The 17,737-nt window shown below is 39.7% G+C and overlaps 2 protein-coding genes across 4 annotated transcripts in view; one reads left to right on the top strand and one right to left on the bottom strand.

Moving 5' to 3' along the window:
- The window catches only part of LOC124275074 (set1/Ash2 histone methyltransferase complex subunit ASH2-like), a 105,414-nt gene that overhangs the window by 25,929 nt on the left and 61,748 nt on the right, over positions 1-17,737 (bottom strand).
- LOC124275073 (serine/arginine repetitive matrix protein 1-like) overlaps positions 1-17,737 on the top strand; it is a 49,450-nt gene that overhangs the window by 3,125 nt on the left and 28,588 nt on the right. The window contains exon 1 of one of the 3 annotated variants that reach the window (XM_046710547.1): positions 4,897-5,073. The exons of 1 other annotated variant lie outside the window; for it this stretch is intronic. The gene's annotated coding sequence lies outside the window, so the exon portion shown is untranslated. Of the gene's footprint in view, positions 1-4,896; positions 5,074-14,994; positions 15,251-17,737 lie in introns of those variants that run through there. One more of the 3 variants, XM_046710549.1, reaches the window with a different exon arrangement.

Genomic DNA, 17,737 nt, shown 5'->3' with positions numbered 1-17,737 from the left:
TGACCTTCATCTGAGGTGCGAGGTGATTGAGAAGTAAATATTGGATGAGAGCTCCTCCCCCAGCAGTGGATGTCAAGAAGCTGGTGGAATCCCACCTAACACTGAACCAGTGATTAAAGGTGAGGGGGAGTGAGTGAGTGGTAGGGGTGACTATTTGGGCGGAACAACTATTGCGATAGCTATAGTCTATCGCGACCAACTATTGCATTAGTTTTTATCTCCTTGAATTGTCTCATTTGAAGTCACTTCCCAAATGAATGTATAGTTTATATGAAACAAAAACAAGCTGAAGTATAATGTAGTTTCAGTCTCTTTTAATAACTGACAAGAAACTTAAAACCCAGATCAAGATTGTTCAAGAGGTAACAGGGGCAGATAACTCTAAATCAAAGTGAACGAATCTGGAACTTATTGTATTTTGTGCTGCGCTTTTATCAACAGAAGTCAATTACTAAACTATCGATAGTCACACATACTATCGATGCATCGATAGGTTCTTGTTTCTACCATGAATTAATTGCTATCGGAGACTCAACTATTGCAATCCATTGACAGTTTGATACATTGTTACAGCCCTAGTGAGTGGGTATGTGAGTGAGTGAGTGAGTGAGTGAGAGAGGAGAAGTAAATGACTGATTTACTGGGAGGGGGGAGAGCTAGTGGGCGGTAGACTTGCACAAGTCTCTTAGGTAATAATTAATAGTTTCTAATAAATCATAAATAACAGACTGGCATCCCAAGACTTGCCTCCTTGAAGGCTAGACTTACTATACATCCATGGGCTATAAGTATTCCATACAGGGTTGGAGCAAGGCTAGGCTTGCCTCCTTGAAGGCTAGACTTACTATACATCCATGGGCTTTAAGTATTCCGTACAGGCTTGGAGCAAGGCTAGGCTTGCCTCCTTGAAGGCTAGACTTACTATACATCCATGGGCTATAAGCATTCCGTACAGCTTGGAGCAAGGCTAGGCTTGCCTCCTTGAAGGCTAGACTTACTATACATCCATGGGCTATAAGCATTCCGTACAGGCTTGGAGCAAGGCTAGGCTTGCCTCCTTGAAGGCTAGACTTACTATACATCCATGGGCTATAAGCATTCCGTACAGCTTGGAGCAGGTACAGGCTTGGAGCAAGGCTAGGCTTGCCTCCTTGAAGGCTAGACTTACTATACATCCATGGGCTATAAGCATTCCGTACAGGCTTGGAGCAAGGCTAGAGGGGCAGTGAGTAATGGAGTGAGTGAGGAGGAGTGAGCTAGGGGGATAGGGAGTGTGAACGAGTCAGTAAAATACTGAGTGACTAAGTGAGTTGGTAGTGACAGCATGATTACAATCTTAGGCTTGTTTCCTTCACTGTAACTTATGTACAATTACATAGCTTTCTGAGGGTCTGCAAGGTGTCAGCAGCTCTTGAAAATTAGAATTGTCCCAAAATTTCCAAACCTGTGCCAAACAACTAAATTTCAAGTTAAACCTAAAGGTCAGGAAATAAATTACATATTAATTCAGTGCATAGGAAGAAGGAAGGTAGGAAGGAAGAAACATAAATTTCTCAATTAATTCACAGATTTTTGTAAGTTAACTTCCACTTCTTACTTCCTTTTATTGTACCACAGCAAGCCCTGACAGATTAACTATTGTTATGCGAACTAATGGTCCGTAACTTTACATTTCCAGTATATTAACTCTTAAACACACATACACTCTAACAACTGAAACCCCCCAAAAAATCAAAACTATTTTTTTAGGTGGAAAGTAAAATCTCAAACACTTCTTTCTACAAGTCCACACCCAACACACACTGTTTTGGAAATGTGTAGCATCAACAACACAAACTAGCCACCGATAGTGCTGGACCCTTATAAAACAGTCCCCCTGCTGCATGCTGTATATGTGTTGAGTTAGACTGCTTGTCGATGTCCTTCAAACCCACATTGAAATTCTCACAGTTCAAAACATTAACAGAGTAATTCCTGGCATAATTCCACCTGTAACGTATTACTTCACATTTACTGGGCGAGTATTTATTTAGGAAACTATTGTATTAACAGCCTGACCTCCGAGCTGTTTGTAAAAGTAAGGTTGTAACATCCAACAAGTCTGTGGTAATGGCTGCCACCTGGAGTATTGGTTAGGGAAGTGGGTCGTTGCCTGGAGGATTATTACAGTCACTTGCTGCTACTCAGGCACCTTGTAAACACTGGTGCATGATGTAAACACTCAGGCATCCAGTAAACAGGCATGCACTCAATAAACACAAGCACCTTGTAAACGCTCATATTCTTTAAACACTCACACATCTTTTGTTCATGTCACTTGTGAACACTTGTGCAACTTGTAAACACTCATGTACCTTGTAACCATCAAAACACCTTTTATTCATGCACCTTTGTAAACACTCATGTACCTTGTAACCATCAACACACTGTTCATTCATGCACCTAGTAAACACTCATGTCTCTTATAAACAAACATAACATCATATCCAACATGGCTGCTTCAACAGCCATATTGTATACTACATGATAAGTATGGCAATGACGCCATATTGTTCCATCAGCTGTATAAACACAACACCTTGATGTCCATTGCCACAGTTACAATGAGCCACCATCTTTCCTTGTCAACAGTTTAAAGAGAAAAATTCAATGGGTGATGCAACATTACGATAAAACTTAGACAAGTTTTCAACTTAAAATGATTGAATGCTGAAGTTGCTTCCAAGCATGTTAGGATAACAATCAATGAATGTCTGTTATGCACACAGATTTCATGCTACATTTAAAGATAGCAAAACATTCCAGAAAAATACGCAAGAAGCATTTCAAGAAAAAAGGGAGTTCACAGAAAACATGCCATTTCCCAGCTGCTTTCATTCAAGCCCAGATGTTCTTTGAAGGAGAAGTGTTGCCGAAAATAAACACTCCAAGATAGATTTCTTGTTTGTGTGCAAGAACCAATGCAGTCTTCAACACACATTTTGTCTTTGTGCGGACTGAGAAATGCAGAGTAAACGCCAGACTCACACATGAACTTGGAAACCTCCCGAAAATAAACTTACTTAGTCACCTGGAACATGCTGGCACTCTCCACGATTCTTGACTGGCGAACTTTACTGCCAACTGTGGTAAGATTAAGTCAACACACGGAAATCACTAAACACTTCCTCATTACAATGTTGGGAGAGATCTTGCAAATTATACATGGACACACTCAAACTTGTACATGTCAAACTCACAGGTATATCGTCATTGTGTTTTCACGAAATAAAGAAGTTGTTTACAATCCACAGAGTTTGTCTATATAAGGTGTTCAAGGATTCAATAAAAGGAAGCATCCTTCTCTAGATGAAGCTAATTGTCAGAGACTAACTCTATTCTGAACAAAAAGGATCCTGTACAACTTAATCAAACATTCTGTCACTTGCCCGACTCATTTTGACCCAATATATCAATACCCTTGAGATTACTCACGAGGAATGTTGGCCAAAACACATTACTTATTCAGGTGATTGGTTGAAGATCTTTCCCACTGCTTCATGTCTACTCACGTCACCATCACCACGCCCCGAACTTCTGTACATCCCATCTCACATACCTAAACTCACTACCAACTAATAATTGAAACTGAGTTGGGTTTTAAGCCGATTTTAGCAATATTCCAACATCATGGTGGGGAACAACAGAAATGGGTTTCACATATTGTACCCATGTGGGAATCGAACCCGGGCCTTCGGCATGATGAGCGAACACTTTAACCGCTGGGCTACCCCACTGTCCCTAATTGAAACTGGACTACACACACCAGTGATTGACAAAATGAATAATCATTTGAGAGATACAAGTATATATAATGCATTTATGTTTCTGTTTCTTGACAACCTTATCAAATATTTCCACACTGATATCAGAGCAGTCGATACATCTAATACTGGGTAACCAGACCAGGGCGTATACTCTTCCGCACTATTCCCAGCAACAAGTTGCATAACATTGATCAAGACGTAGACCAGTCTGTAGTGTAGGTAACATGGAGAGCGTGAACATGGGGCTGGTTATGTTGAAGCCATCTGTGACATGCTTGATTGTGTTTGTATTGATTGGAGACCTCCAGTTCATTGTTACATCTGGATGTAGCTGGAGGTAGTTCCTGGCTAATCCTTGTAACACATCACTCTGCCCCTCCTCTGCAGCTACAAGATGCATGTTGTTCTGGAGACCTACCTGAACCCAGGCCTTGTGTAATTATGCACTGATTACATCGATCCAAAATAAAATATATCCTTAAATTGGAATTTTAGTAACACCACCTAAAGGAATTGCGGATAAATTGATCCGAGAAAATCTGTTTACATTGATGAACAAATAACCATTCTATCTCAATGGTATCATTTTATTATTGCTAATATATTAAACTGTATCTGCATACTCACCTGTTACTCACCTGTATCACAGGTAAATCAACATACCTTTAAATATACATCATATATTGATGGCTAATGACCTCAATTTGGATTTTAAAAATTGTTTTAAATACAGAGCATTATTTTGTAATCTTTGTATATTTCACTTAAAGGTAGAGTGAATAAACAATTTCTTTCTCTGAGAGGCATTTTAAGAAGTTGCAAAGATGAAGGAAAACCAAATTGTATGGATAGTCACTACTTCATTGCAATGAATGCAACGTTTCAGTGTAGATACTAACACCGTTATCAAGCAAGTGATCACTTGGTTTTCTAACAATTTCTTGCAAATGCACAGATAGCAGTAATGCATAAGTAATGAACCATCTACACCTATGTTATAATATTCCAGTTATATCACTTCCTGCTTTACTCATGAATAGATGACCTCATTTCATACCTGACATACCATTATCCAACCAGTCATCACACCTGTTTCATTCAGACTAAACAACTGAAGCTACCTGGGCAGACTGACAGAATAACGAATGGATGTCGCCCAAACAGTGTGGATCACACCTGGATATAGTCTGGATAACACAGGATATATCACTAGTATAGCATGGATAACACCTGGATATATAACTGATATAGACCGAGTCAGCGAGTAGTAAGTGTGTAAACTATAACATAATTCACTCTTATTGCAGGGACTGTGGACACAGGGCAGGTCCCCTAGGCTAAGACAGACATTTGTATGAGCCTGTTTCCTGCCCGAGTTCTGTTCATGGAAATATTCATTTTCCTGTATTTAATGCACTTTCCTTTCGTTGATATCACAGTTTTCAGTGAAGATGGAGCCTTATATATGTCATCCTTTCTGTGAACTACAAATCTAGATGTTACTTTTCAGGTCCAGTGTGGCAGATATAGTCATTTCTGCTGTATCTTATGACAATATTTCATAGGTGTATAATCTGCACCTTTATCCTGGCCTGAAACAAGAGTCAACAACATTGTCTTTCTCCCTAGAGAGTCCAGCAAATATATGCCTACTAATCAACACTAAAATCTACCGAAAATATTAACAAGATACAAGTCCTCTCTAGTTTTGTCTAGACAGTATGGGACCTATGTATCCTGGCTAATTTTGTGTAGACAGTATGGGACATATGAATCCTGACTAGTTTTGTCTAGACAGTATGGGACATATGAATCATGTCTAGTTTTGTCTAGACAGTATGGGACATATGAATCATGGCTAGTTTTGTCTAGACAGTATGGGACTATGAATCATGGCTAGTTTTGTCTAGACAGTATGGGACCTATGAATATGAATGGGACATATGAATCCTGGCTAGTTTTGTCTAGACAGTATGGGACATATGAATTGGCTAGTTTTGTCTAGACAGTTTTATAGACAGTATGGGACATATGAATCCTGGCTAGTTTTGTCTAGACAGTATGGGACATATGAATCCTGGCTAGTTTTGTCTAGACAGTATGGGACATATGAATCCTGGCTAGTTTTGTCTAGACAGTATGGGACATATGAATATGGGACATATGAATAGTGGCTAGTTTTGTCTAGACAGTATGGGACATATGAATTTGTGGCTAGACCTATTTAGTTTTGTCTAGACAGTATGGGACATATGAATCGTGGCTAGTTTTGTCTAGACAGTATGGGACATATGAATCGTGGCTAGTTTTGTCTAGACAGTATGGGACCTATGAATCGTGGCTAGTTTTGTCTAGACAGTATGGGACATATGAATCCTGGCTAGTTTTGTCTAGACAGTATGGGACATATGAATCCTGGCTAGTTTTGTCTAGACAGTATGGGACATATGAATCGTGGCTAGTTTTGTCTAGACAGTATGGGACCTATGAATCCTGGCTAGTTTTTGCATGCACTCTTTCAAGTTCTGTCAAGCGTTGGCTTAGTATGGGTGTAACCATTCAAGTCCAGGCCAATTTGGGCACTGACTCAATAAAGACCTGGTTATTTTCTGCACAGATTCATTAAAGCTTCGGCCTACTACTGACACAGACCAGGTATGATGCATCATATCCTGGCCAGTTTACTCACATATTATGCCATGACAATCTGTAATTCCTCATGTACTGATATCGAAACATGGAAATTAAGGGGGAACTGAACTTGGTGCCCAAAGCCTAACTGCTGCATGTTAGTTCGCAACAAAATTAAATTTTTTGTAAAAGATATTTTTTTCTTGCCAAAAATGAGCGAGAATAGAAAATAGATTAATAAAACATTCATCAAAAGACACCAGAAACTGCATAATAAAATAGCAGGTGTAGAATATCTTATTTTATTGGGCGTCAGTATCTCATCAAGTTGAGGAATATCATGCCTATATTTTCTTCCTTCTAGCACGATAATAAGGAAGTTTACTGAGACAGCAAATAATTGTCAGCCATATTTACATAGGTTATGGAGCACCTTATGATATTAACCCAATCTGATGAGAAATATTACCGCAGTAAAAATATTTTAAATGATTCATTCCTGAATAAAAAGTAATTAATTTTCCGTGGCCTCTTGCCAGAAAAAATGCACAGTTAACAGTTTCTGAGGAACACCAGATAACAAGGTTTAAATAGGCGCTACTGATTTCACTCTGGAAAAATCTTGACATTTCATTCAAATGCAAACAACAAAATACAAGTCAAACAGTCTTTTAATGATTCAGAAAGAAGCCTTATCTGTTGTGATCTGTGCATAGGGAAGTAGTATTTATGATCCTGGATACACACAAAGTCAGCCACAAAACCACAGCCTTGCTGTCGGTCATACACCATCCTGCCAAGTCCTTTACAACCATCTTGCCCAGTGATAACAAAGGAATAACTATGTGTTTGAAGATGATAAATATAACCCCTAAGATCTGGAATATTGAATTTGTGTAGTTCTTCCAAGTTACAACAAAAGCATTTCACAATTTTCATCTTAATCTTCTTCCCAAAACAAAAAGTGCTAATCCATGTTTTGAAGCCAGAATGCCAATAGTTCCTTGAAAGCTTCTATCATGACATATCTAAGTCTTTCTACAGTGAATTCCCAATAAACACACACCCAGTGTTTGCCTGTGTGATACGGTGTTTATTTACCACTCTCCATCCTCATCTGACCAGTGGTCAGCATCCACTGACCTCCAACCGATGCCAATATTGACTAAGTCCTGGGACTTTGATCTTGGAGCGCCATGACAACCACACCAATTTTGTGAGACACTTGGACATAATCTCCTAGCACAATACCTGCACTTTGATCAGGTTACCTTATCAGGTGTGTGGCATGTACTATTATTACCATAACATTGGCAGGTTTGTTGTTAAAGCTGGAATACCTATCAGTGGCCTAATGATAAGGATCTAAGTGTGGCCCAGTTGCTATGGCCTCATTCCTCACTGTGGATGTTCCAGAACCGATAATTAGTCATTCCATGAAACCCTAGATGTGGCTCCAAATCCCAAAATTGCCAAGATAATGATTCTTGCTTTCAGTGGAATACCTATACATGGTTTCCCTAAACTAGTAAACATCCTCCCACAGAAAACACACACTAACTCAATCAATAGCACAATAGTGCGTCTGATTATCATGCTGAAGGCCCAGGTTCGATCCCCGGTGGAGCCACCTAGGTTCGGGTCCCGATGTGGGTAGTATTCTTGGACAAGATACTTAGATCCACACTGTCTCAGTTCCCCCAGCTGTAAAATGGGTACCCATGAGGATGTGCTGGTGATGTGAGTGTTTAGGTCATTGCTCCTAACAGGCAGCATGGCTGTATGCCCCCGAGGGAGTTGAAAGAGTATCGGAAAGTATGATAGTGTCCTATGACCGGGTATAGTAATGTATCTAGCGCCCAGAGCAGGCAATGTGTCTGGATATGAGCGCCATATAAGCGGACTATTAATTATTATTATTATTAAATCCTGTTCACAGAGGGGTCAACCCAATTCCTACAGGTACCTTAGCCACTTAAGTTCAAAGCCTGAGTCTGTCAAAATTTTCTTTAGTGTAATAAGGTCTGGAAATGGTCACATAATAACTCTAGAATCTACTGAAGATCATGCTCTGGTCAAGATATGGAACAGTGTGATGTGTACTCAGCAAATGACCATGTGTCTTTCTATGTATGGATTCAGAATATTACTATCTTCATCTAATGGGTAGATCTACATCAGAACGTTCAATATTGATTGTCACTTAGGCCATTGATGAAGCCTTCTTGAACAAACAGTCACACAGTGTTCAATCTTAAAAGGATTATGGAAATCTAAAAGCATAAATGGGTTCCGACAAAGCAAACAATTTGCTTTCTCAGAACTGATGACAACATATAGGCAAACTGTTAACAACAAGAACCTCCAGGCTGAAAGGGTCTCTATCCCGTGGGCAGACTGCTTCAGACATGTGTTGAATTCATTCTCTGCTTCAGTCAACAAGGCATCCTGTACTTCAAAATAACAGGCAACAATACATTCCTCGTCTATAGTACATCATCAGTGTGAATGTACTGGGAGGGAGGGATATAAATGTCACGAACATGTTGCCACAGCACCTGTTATCCTATGTACAGTATTATACTACTATACAGGTGTAATTCAGCTTCAGGTGTATCCATAGGGTAGAGAAGGGGAGGGCAGGTCGTCTATGAGTAATCTGTCTCACAGTCCCTGAACCACATTATTTTCCCTTCCGCCAGCCCTTTCTGGGCCCCTGTAGCATTGTGTCAGGGGTAGCTAACAACTTATTTTTGTGTGCATTATTATGAAATAAATTGAAATTTTCATAACAATGAATAATTTTAACAACAGGGAATTTAGTCTGGGCCTAGTGCCAGTTTCTGTAATACAGCCTGAAGAACAGTCCTCGATCACCTGCCTCACAATTCATACAGATATTATGGGTTTGGAGACATTTAAGAGTGAAATAAAACATTTCATAGCTAGTAGTATGTTACCAATATTATCTGAATGTAAACAGAAATTTCAATGCATTATACAATTTTCAATGTTTTGTTGCTTGAAATTAGGTTTGTTTAATATCTAAAATATTAAAAAACGTTTTTCACATTTCTGCTACTGTCAACCATCCTTGATTACCATAATCATATTGCAACATATGTATCGAGACACACAACACACCATGACATTGCATAGCCTCCCAGCCTCGTAATTCTGTGTAAGAATTCAAGACCTCACTCTTCCATGATTCATCTCAATCCCTGGGGCTTAAACTCAACTTACTTCCTCAGATCTATTCCTGTAGTGCTACAATCTTTTGTCTCAGTGGACCTCCAATCAATACCTACTTTCTACCTCCTGATGTATTTATTTCAGGAATAAAACTGTTTCCCCTCGAGTCTGTTACACAATCTTACCGTCGGACTTTGAAGTGGTCCGAGAATTCTGCTTATTTCAGAACCATGCAACAACCATGTTGTCAAAGTCAATACCTTCCATTTGATCCCAGTCCGTCTGAAGGCCAGCACAGCATAACAAGAAGAGTTGTGTTTTGCTATATATGTGCATTTCCTGGGGATTTTCAATAATAAATTTTGGGGATCAAAATGGGGATTAAAATGGGGATCCAAGGTGTCAACTGTCCCAGCAGTACATACAATGAAAAGTATGTGTGATACCTTCTGCTTATTATACACAGAGACTCAATGTTTGGATTAATGCTTTAGCCATTGAATGAAGATAATCTGAAAAGGACTATCTAAACACTGACTGTATTTCATATCAGGAAAGAAGTATCAAACAAAGATAGGCGTGACCATCAAGCCATTTTACAAGTACATGTGTAATTATAAATTCCTAGATGTCCTATTTCTTTGTTAAAAAGTAAGGGGCCCTTGCTGCTATAGTAGTTGAATCCAGGGACCACACTCTGTATAGTGTAACAGTATAGCACTGGTCGTTTCTCTGGAATAATCTGGATAACACACAGTTGTCTCACTGGTATAGTGTGGATAACATGGATATATCACTGGAATAGTGTGGATAACACACAGTTATCTCACGGGTATAGTCTGGATAACACACAGTTATCTCACTGGTATAGTCTGGATAACACACAGTTATCTCACGAGTATAGTCTGGATAACACACAGTTGTCTCACTGGTATAGTATGGATAACATGGATATATCACTGGAATAGTGTGGATAACACACAGTTATCTCACTGGGTATAGTCTGGATAACAAATGGTTATCTCACTTGTATAGTATGGATAACACACAGTTGTCTCACTGGTATATTCTGGATAAACACAGTTATCTCACTAGTATATTCTGGATAACACACAGTTATCTCACGGGTATAGTCTGGATAACACACAGTTATCTCACTGGATAACATGGATATATCACAGTGGATAACACACAGTTAGTGTGGATCAACATGGATATATCACTGGAATAGTGTGGATAACACACAGTTATCACATGGGTATAGTCTGGATAACAAATGGATATATAACTTGAATAGTATGGATAACACACAGTTATCTCACTGGTATATTCTGGATAACACACAGTTATCTCACTGGTATATTCTGGATAACACACAGTTATCTCACTGGTATAGTCTGGATAACACACAGTTATCTCATGGGTATAGTCTGGATAACACACAGTTGTCTCACTGGTATAGTCTGGATAACAAATGGATATATCACTGGAATAGTGTGGATAACACAGTTATCTCACTAGAATAGTCTGGATAACACACAGTTATCTCACTGGTATATTCTGGATAACACATTGTTTTCTCACTATTAATCTTGATACCACATGGACATATGACTGGAATTGTCTGAATATAGGAATAATAACCTCTCAATCTATTATTTCTTAGACTTTTTATACCACTGATAACATACCAATAATACATTTTATGCATGCTGTTTAATTATTTGTGCATTTTGAAACTGTTCATTCGTTTCCTGCATTCCAACCATCCACTTGTGAGTACTGGACTCCGTCTACTTGTGTCACGTGAAGCCCTGGCTGTACATCTGACCCCAATACAGATCTCACAACTTGATGCCTTCAGGTGCATGAGTCACAACAATTACTGATAAAAAATGTCCAACAGCCTTCACAAACATTCAGTGACATCTGATAAATAGTCACAACTTGGGGCATATTCAAAATAGGCAGGTAGGCTCTCTCTGTCATTAACTATTAATTCTTTGTAAATTATTCATGACTGTCAATCCACTGACTTCCTGACCATTGTCTTGAGATTATTCCTGAGCTGAACAAGGTCTCTGTAGGCTCCAGTGATGTATGAAGCTCGGGTGGTGAAATGTTTCAGATCATTAATAGGGTCATTGTTTGACCGATTCATCTGTGAAGAATCCATTCATGAACCTTTGTTATTGTTTTATTGTCCTCTTATTGTCTCAATGTGTGGGAGTAGGAAGCCCTTGTGATTGTGTGAGTGGTTCATTTGTGATTGTGTGAGTGGTTCATTTGTGATTGTGTGAGTGGTATATACATGATTGTGTGAGTGGTATATATGTGATTGTGTGAGTGGTATCTTTGTGATTGTGTGAGTGGTATATATGTGATTGTGTGAGTGGTTCATTTGTGATTGTGTGAAGTGGTATATACGTGATTGTGTGAGTGGTATATACGTGATTGTGTGAGTGGTATATACGTGATTGTGTGAGTGGTTCATTTGTGATTGTTTAAGTGGTGTATATATATGATTATGTGAGTGGTATATTTGTGATTGTGTGATCGGTGCATTTGTGATTGTGTGAGTGGTTCAAATGTGATTGTGTGAGAGGTATATTTGTGATTGTGTGAGTGGTATATTTGTGATTGTGTGAGTGGTATATTTGTGGTTGTGTGAGTGGTATATTTGTGATTGTGTGATCGGTGCATTTGTGATTGTGTGAGTGGTTCAAATGTGATTGTGTGAGAGGTATATTTGTGATTGTGTGATCGTTGCATTTGTGATTGTGTGACTGTTTTATTGTGTTAGTAGTGTTAAAACGATTATGATATCCCTGTCTTGATCTCACCATTAGTCCGTTTGTTAGGTTGCCTCAGTAACTGATATCAGTGCCCTCTGTAAGTCAGCTTGTAAGCGACTTCTAGTCTCAAATACTCAATTTCTGATATCCACAGATATTTACATCATGATAGTGACACACCTAAAGTCGCAGGGGCTGATGTCAATGCTCTTTGTAAGCCAGCTAGTGAGAGACCTCAAATATCAGTTACTGATGTCAGTGCTCTCTGTAAGCCATGATAGTGAGAGACCTCTAGTCTCAATTACTGATATGAATGCTCTCTGTAAGCCATGAGACATACCTCTTGTGTCAATTACTGATATGAATGCTCTCTGTAAGCCATGAGACATACCTCTTGTGTCAAGTACTGATATGAATGCTCTCTGTAAGCCATGAGACATACTTCTTGTGTTAATTACTGATATGAATGCTCTCTGTAAGCCAGCTAGTGAGAGACCTCAAATCTCAATTACTGATTTCAATGCTCTCTGTAAGCCATGATAGTGAGAGACCTCTAGTTTCAGAGGCTCATTTTCAATGCTCTCTGTAAGCCATGATAGTGAGAGACCTCAAATCTCAATTACTGATGTCAGTGCTCTTTGTAAGCCATGATAGTGAGAGACCTCAAATCTCAATTACTGATGTCAGTGCTCTTCTGTAAGCCATGATAGTGAGAGACCTCTAGTCTCAATTACTGATATGAATGCTCTCTGTAAGCCGTGAGACATACCTCTTGTGTCAATTACTGATATGAATGCTCTCTGTAAGCCATGAGACATACCTCTTGTGTCAATTACTGATATGAATGCTCTCTGTAAGCCAGCTAGTGAGAGACCTCAAATCTCAATTACTGATGTCAGTGCTCTCTGTAAGCCAGCTAGTGAGAAACCTCAAATCTCAATTACTGATGTCAGTGCTCTCTGTAAGCAATGCTAGCAAGAGACCTCTACTATCAGTGGCTGATATCAATGCTGTCTGTCAGCCATTCTAGTGATAGACTCAGCTGGGTAATGGGAGGAATGAATTACATGGACTGCACAAGCAAGTATTCCTGGTATTACTCATCCAGCAACACCATGGCCGGCATCCCAACAGGTGCCCTCTGGCAGACAGCTGGGTCTGGCAATGTAGATCTCACAGCTGCTCCTCCAAGCTGATATGCATGTGTGGGAATCAGAGTTGGAGCTAAACTAGACATTAACCTTAAAATCTGTGACTGTCTAGGGCACAAAAACCTACTTGTTTGAATTTATCAAGGAGGAAGTGTAACATTTATGCTTCAAGTTGGAAATTAGTTTCTAGGTCACCAATACTTAACAGATAGGTAACAAAGACCATGTGGGGTGTCTGTAGTAGTAAAAGTCCCCAATATCCCATGTATGAGAGGTGACAAATGTGGATTGGATGGTCAATGTGTCCACTGGCTGTGTGCTATACAATTTATGATGGGATCTAACAAGGAGCAAAGAGTAAACTGGAATGTGTGGTTGGATGCTGAATGAGTACGGTTTTGTGCCGCTCTCAGCAAATTTTGGAAATATTACTGAAGGGGACGCCAGAAATGGACTTCACACATTGGGGAAGCAAACCTGGGTCTGTGATGTGACACGTCAACACTTCAACCACTAGGATACCCTACCGCCCCTATTGGAGGGACATTTTCCATGATGATATCCAAATCAACATAACTTTTCCTCCTTCTCAGTATCTTGTGTGACAGGGTGGCCAATCTAGGTTACAGTTTACCAGAGGGGACATTTCTAAGTCTGTAGCTATTGATGTGTGAGATGTTCAGTGATGGATTAAGAAGTCGTCCCCTGCCCCTGAGGGCAGTCCCATGTTTCAGAGTTGGAGAACATACCGGAAGCCAATACTGTCACATGCAGGTTGGCGGCTCAGCATTAGCAGTGAGAGATACTTCATTCAGGAGATCAACACTGTGCCTTACAACTGGAGGCAGTTATTGAATATTTGATGTCTGGAAGCCTCACTCGGGACCAACAGGTCAGACAGCTATTTCAAATATTACATAGAGGCCATAGCAGTTTTTCATGGTTTCTTTAGCAATGATAAAAACCTTTATTTTATGAGGATCCAACCATCAACTAAATGCTTGAAGGGTAATGATCATTTCTACCAAATTTTCTGAGCAGACGACAGTTTTCACAAAATGACAACTTTTGACGATATTGATCCTATATGCTTGAAAGCACCTGCCACAACACAACTCAGGTCAGAATCACAAGTGTGTGTCTGATACACAGATCAAACATCCACTGCTAGAGCACAACAGACGCACAGGCTTCCACTGTTGAACCAGGAGTCAACATTCCTCCTCATCTTGCAGTTTATTAGGCAATCATTGTCATATAATACAAGCCCAGCTACACATGTGGGCTGGCCGTGGAGAAATCCCAGTCTAACTTGACCTGGAATTCCCCACAACTATTCCCTGGTCTCAGGTCTACCTGAACGAGGGAGCTAGCGGGTCTGCCAATCAATCAGTCCGAGTGGCAGCCAGTCAGTCAGCAGCTCCATATCTGACAGCAGGCTAATGCTGGCTGTCCTGCACACTTCCATTCTGTTGCAGCCCCAGTGAGCTGGTGACCAAGGTAAGGCTTGTCCTATCTACCACCTTCCTCCATGCTGCCTGTGGAACAGTTGTGTCGGGATCACCTTGCAGCAAGCTCCATCAGCACGTGCTTCAGTGCAGAGGATGTACCACTGGGATCGTACTGCTAGACTGATGCTCAGCATATGTGAACGCTCACATCTATCATCCAAGTACGTACACGGAGTATTCAGTGTGTCTTTAATGCAGTTCAATATATGTATGTGATCGCTCAGTCTTTCATTCATGTTGGTGCAAGTATTCAGACTCGTTGTTTCCTCAACAATTCTATCCTGAGTATGTAGTATTCACCTGTTGTGTGATAAGTATTCTAGTTTCCTATATTTTCATTAATTTCTGAAATAATAATAATAATAATCTACTTCTATAGCGCCGAGTTCCATACCAGTCCAAAAACCTTGATGTCATTTACTGCAACTTCAGTCTTTAAACCAAAGTTAGAGCAAGATACCACAGATCATCTGCCAACAATCCATGCATTAACAGTAAGACCTATTTTTGATCCGAAAGTCAAGTTCAGGTAGTACTCAAAAGGTTCTATGCAAAGTCACCCACTGTGAACCATGTGAATGAATGATGCCACACCCCTTCCACCACTCCCACACCCAACAGATGCACCTGTACTATGTCCCTTATTGTAAACCCTTCCCACCCTGGTAGCTCAGCCTACACACAGACCCCCACCAAATGCTTTCTTATCACTTATCTCACAAAACAGTCTATGAGCATGCCACAGTATTGGCAGCTGTGTTAATGCAAACATTTGCTCTATGAATAAACCTAAACAAAAGCCATGAAGGCAAATTGGTCTCCTAGTTTAAAGTGTCTTGATATCAGAGTTTGAATACAGACTGGTTTACTAAGTTACACAGGTAAGTGTGACGCTGTGTAGACAGGTGAGCTGAGACTGGAGTAGCGTGTAAGCAACACTCACTTTGATGAAGATGTAAAGATGCGAGAATCAAATCAATATGATACCTAATGTCTAAATTAAAAAAACAACTTAAGGCATGGTTAGAATAGGATGAATATCTGGAAGAATAACATAATGAAATGTAATCAATATATCTGTTTGACTTTCATGGATAATTAAAGTTGGACAACATTCATGATCAAGAGTGTTTTTACCCCAATTTACATAGCATTCAATGAACACTATCACAAATTAAACACGTCATTCAGAAAAGATCTAATGTTTTAAAGTACTATGTGACACAAATCAATACGAGATAAAGAAGGTACAATTTGAAGGACAACAGGGTTATTGATTTTTGCACTTTGCGTGCCTGGCATGACAATGTTGCATGACAATGTTGCATGACATGTCCTCCCTCATGTCACCATGACACAGCCCGGCCAATGGCTTACATGTGTATTAACGGAAGGTTACCGGATCTTTCAGTCTCACGCCAAACCGCAGACAACAAACTGGGCCATGAAACATTACGTAAGATTTCCATCCTCACCCATGCTGCAATAAAACTCCTTCCTCTTACCATGTTATGTCCCTAAAACTGATTACACTTATTGCTTCCTTACTTGATAAAATAAACCATGGTTATGTCTAACAAAAACAGACCCATGAAGATCTGGGTTAGAATTGATCTTCAGTAACCCATGCTTGTCTTAAGACGCAACTAACGGGATCGGGTGGTCAGGCTCGATGGCTGGGTTGACACATGTCATCGTATCCCAAATGTGTAGATCGATGTTCATGCTATTGATCACTGGATTGTCTGGTCCAGACTCGATTATTTCCAGACCGCCGCCATATAGCTGGAATATTGCTGAGACTGGCCTTAAACTAAACTCACTCAAAAAATTAAAATAAATAAAATCCTGCTTATTGCGAATAACATCAATAAGTATCTAAAGTACACAGATGCCTTTATCAGCTTGTTTAAAATATCAACAAACACTTACATGCCTCCCACATCCTTTTTTGTATGAATTTTGGTGAAAATCAAATGTCATTTATAGTTGCCTCGAGATATCATGCAAATAATTCTATAATGATAAATCTCCTACTAAGTTTTCCTCAAGGTGACATTTCCTCGTGGAACAAATATAGAGTGACCTCTTCCTGGATGGAATATAATATAACACTTTCCTGGATGGAATAAATTTAGGGTGACATTTTCCTGAATGGAATATAAATAGGCTGACATTTGTCTGGATGGAATATAAATAAGGTGAGATTGTTCTGGATGGAATATAAATAGGGTGGAATTTCTCTGGATGGAAAATGAATAGGGTGAAATTTTTCTGGATGGAATATACATTGGGTGACATTTTCCGGAATGGAATATATATATTGTGACATTATCCTGGATGGAATATAAATATGGTGATTTTTTCTGAATGGAACTGATATAGGGAATACACATCAGGTGACATTTATCCGTTATCAAGTGAATAATGATCTACGTGCATGTGTTGCCACCAGTACTGTGACAGTATGACATCACACTGACCCCCCTGGACTACCGACATGTCCCGACACCTCACATACATCAGCAGTCCAGCTCACCTCCATCACGGACAGCTAAAGGAAGGGGAGTACAAGAACAATAACTTGCCCTCACTCTGCAATAAACATTGTTTAACAGAATGGGATCACATGAGTGGAGATTATTTAG

Source organism: Haliotis rubra, unplaced genomic scaffold (genome assembly GCF_003918875.1).
Source record: "Haliotis rubra isolate DU_JTF1 unplaced genomic scaffold, ASM391887v1 Scf198, whole genome shotgun sequence".
NCBI classification, from domain to species: domain Eukaryota; kingdom Metazoa; phylum Mollusca; class Gastropoda; order Lepetellida; family Haliotidae; genus Haliotis; species Haliotis rubra.
Note: the sequence above shows the minus strand (reverse complement) of the source record. Positions and strands in the feature narration are given on the sequence as shown.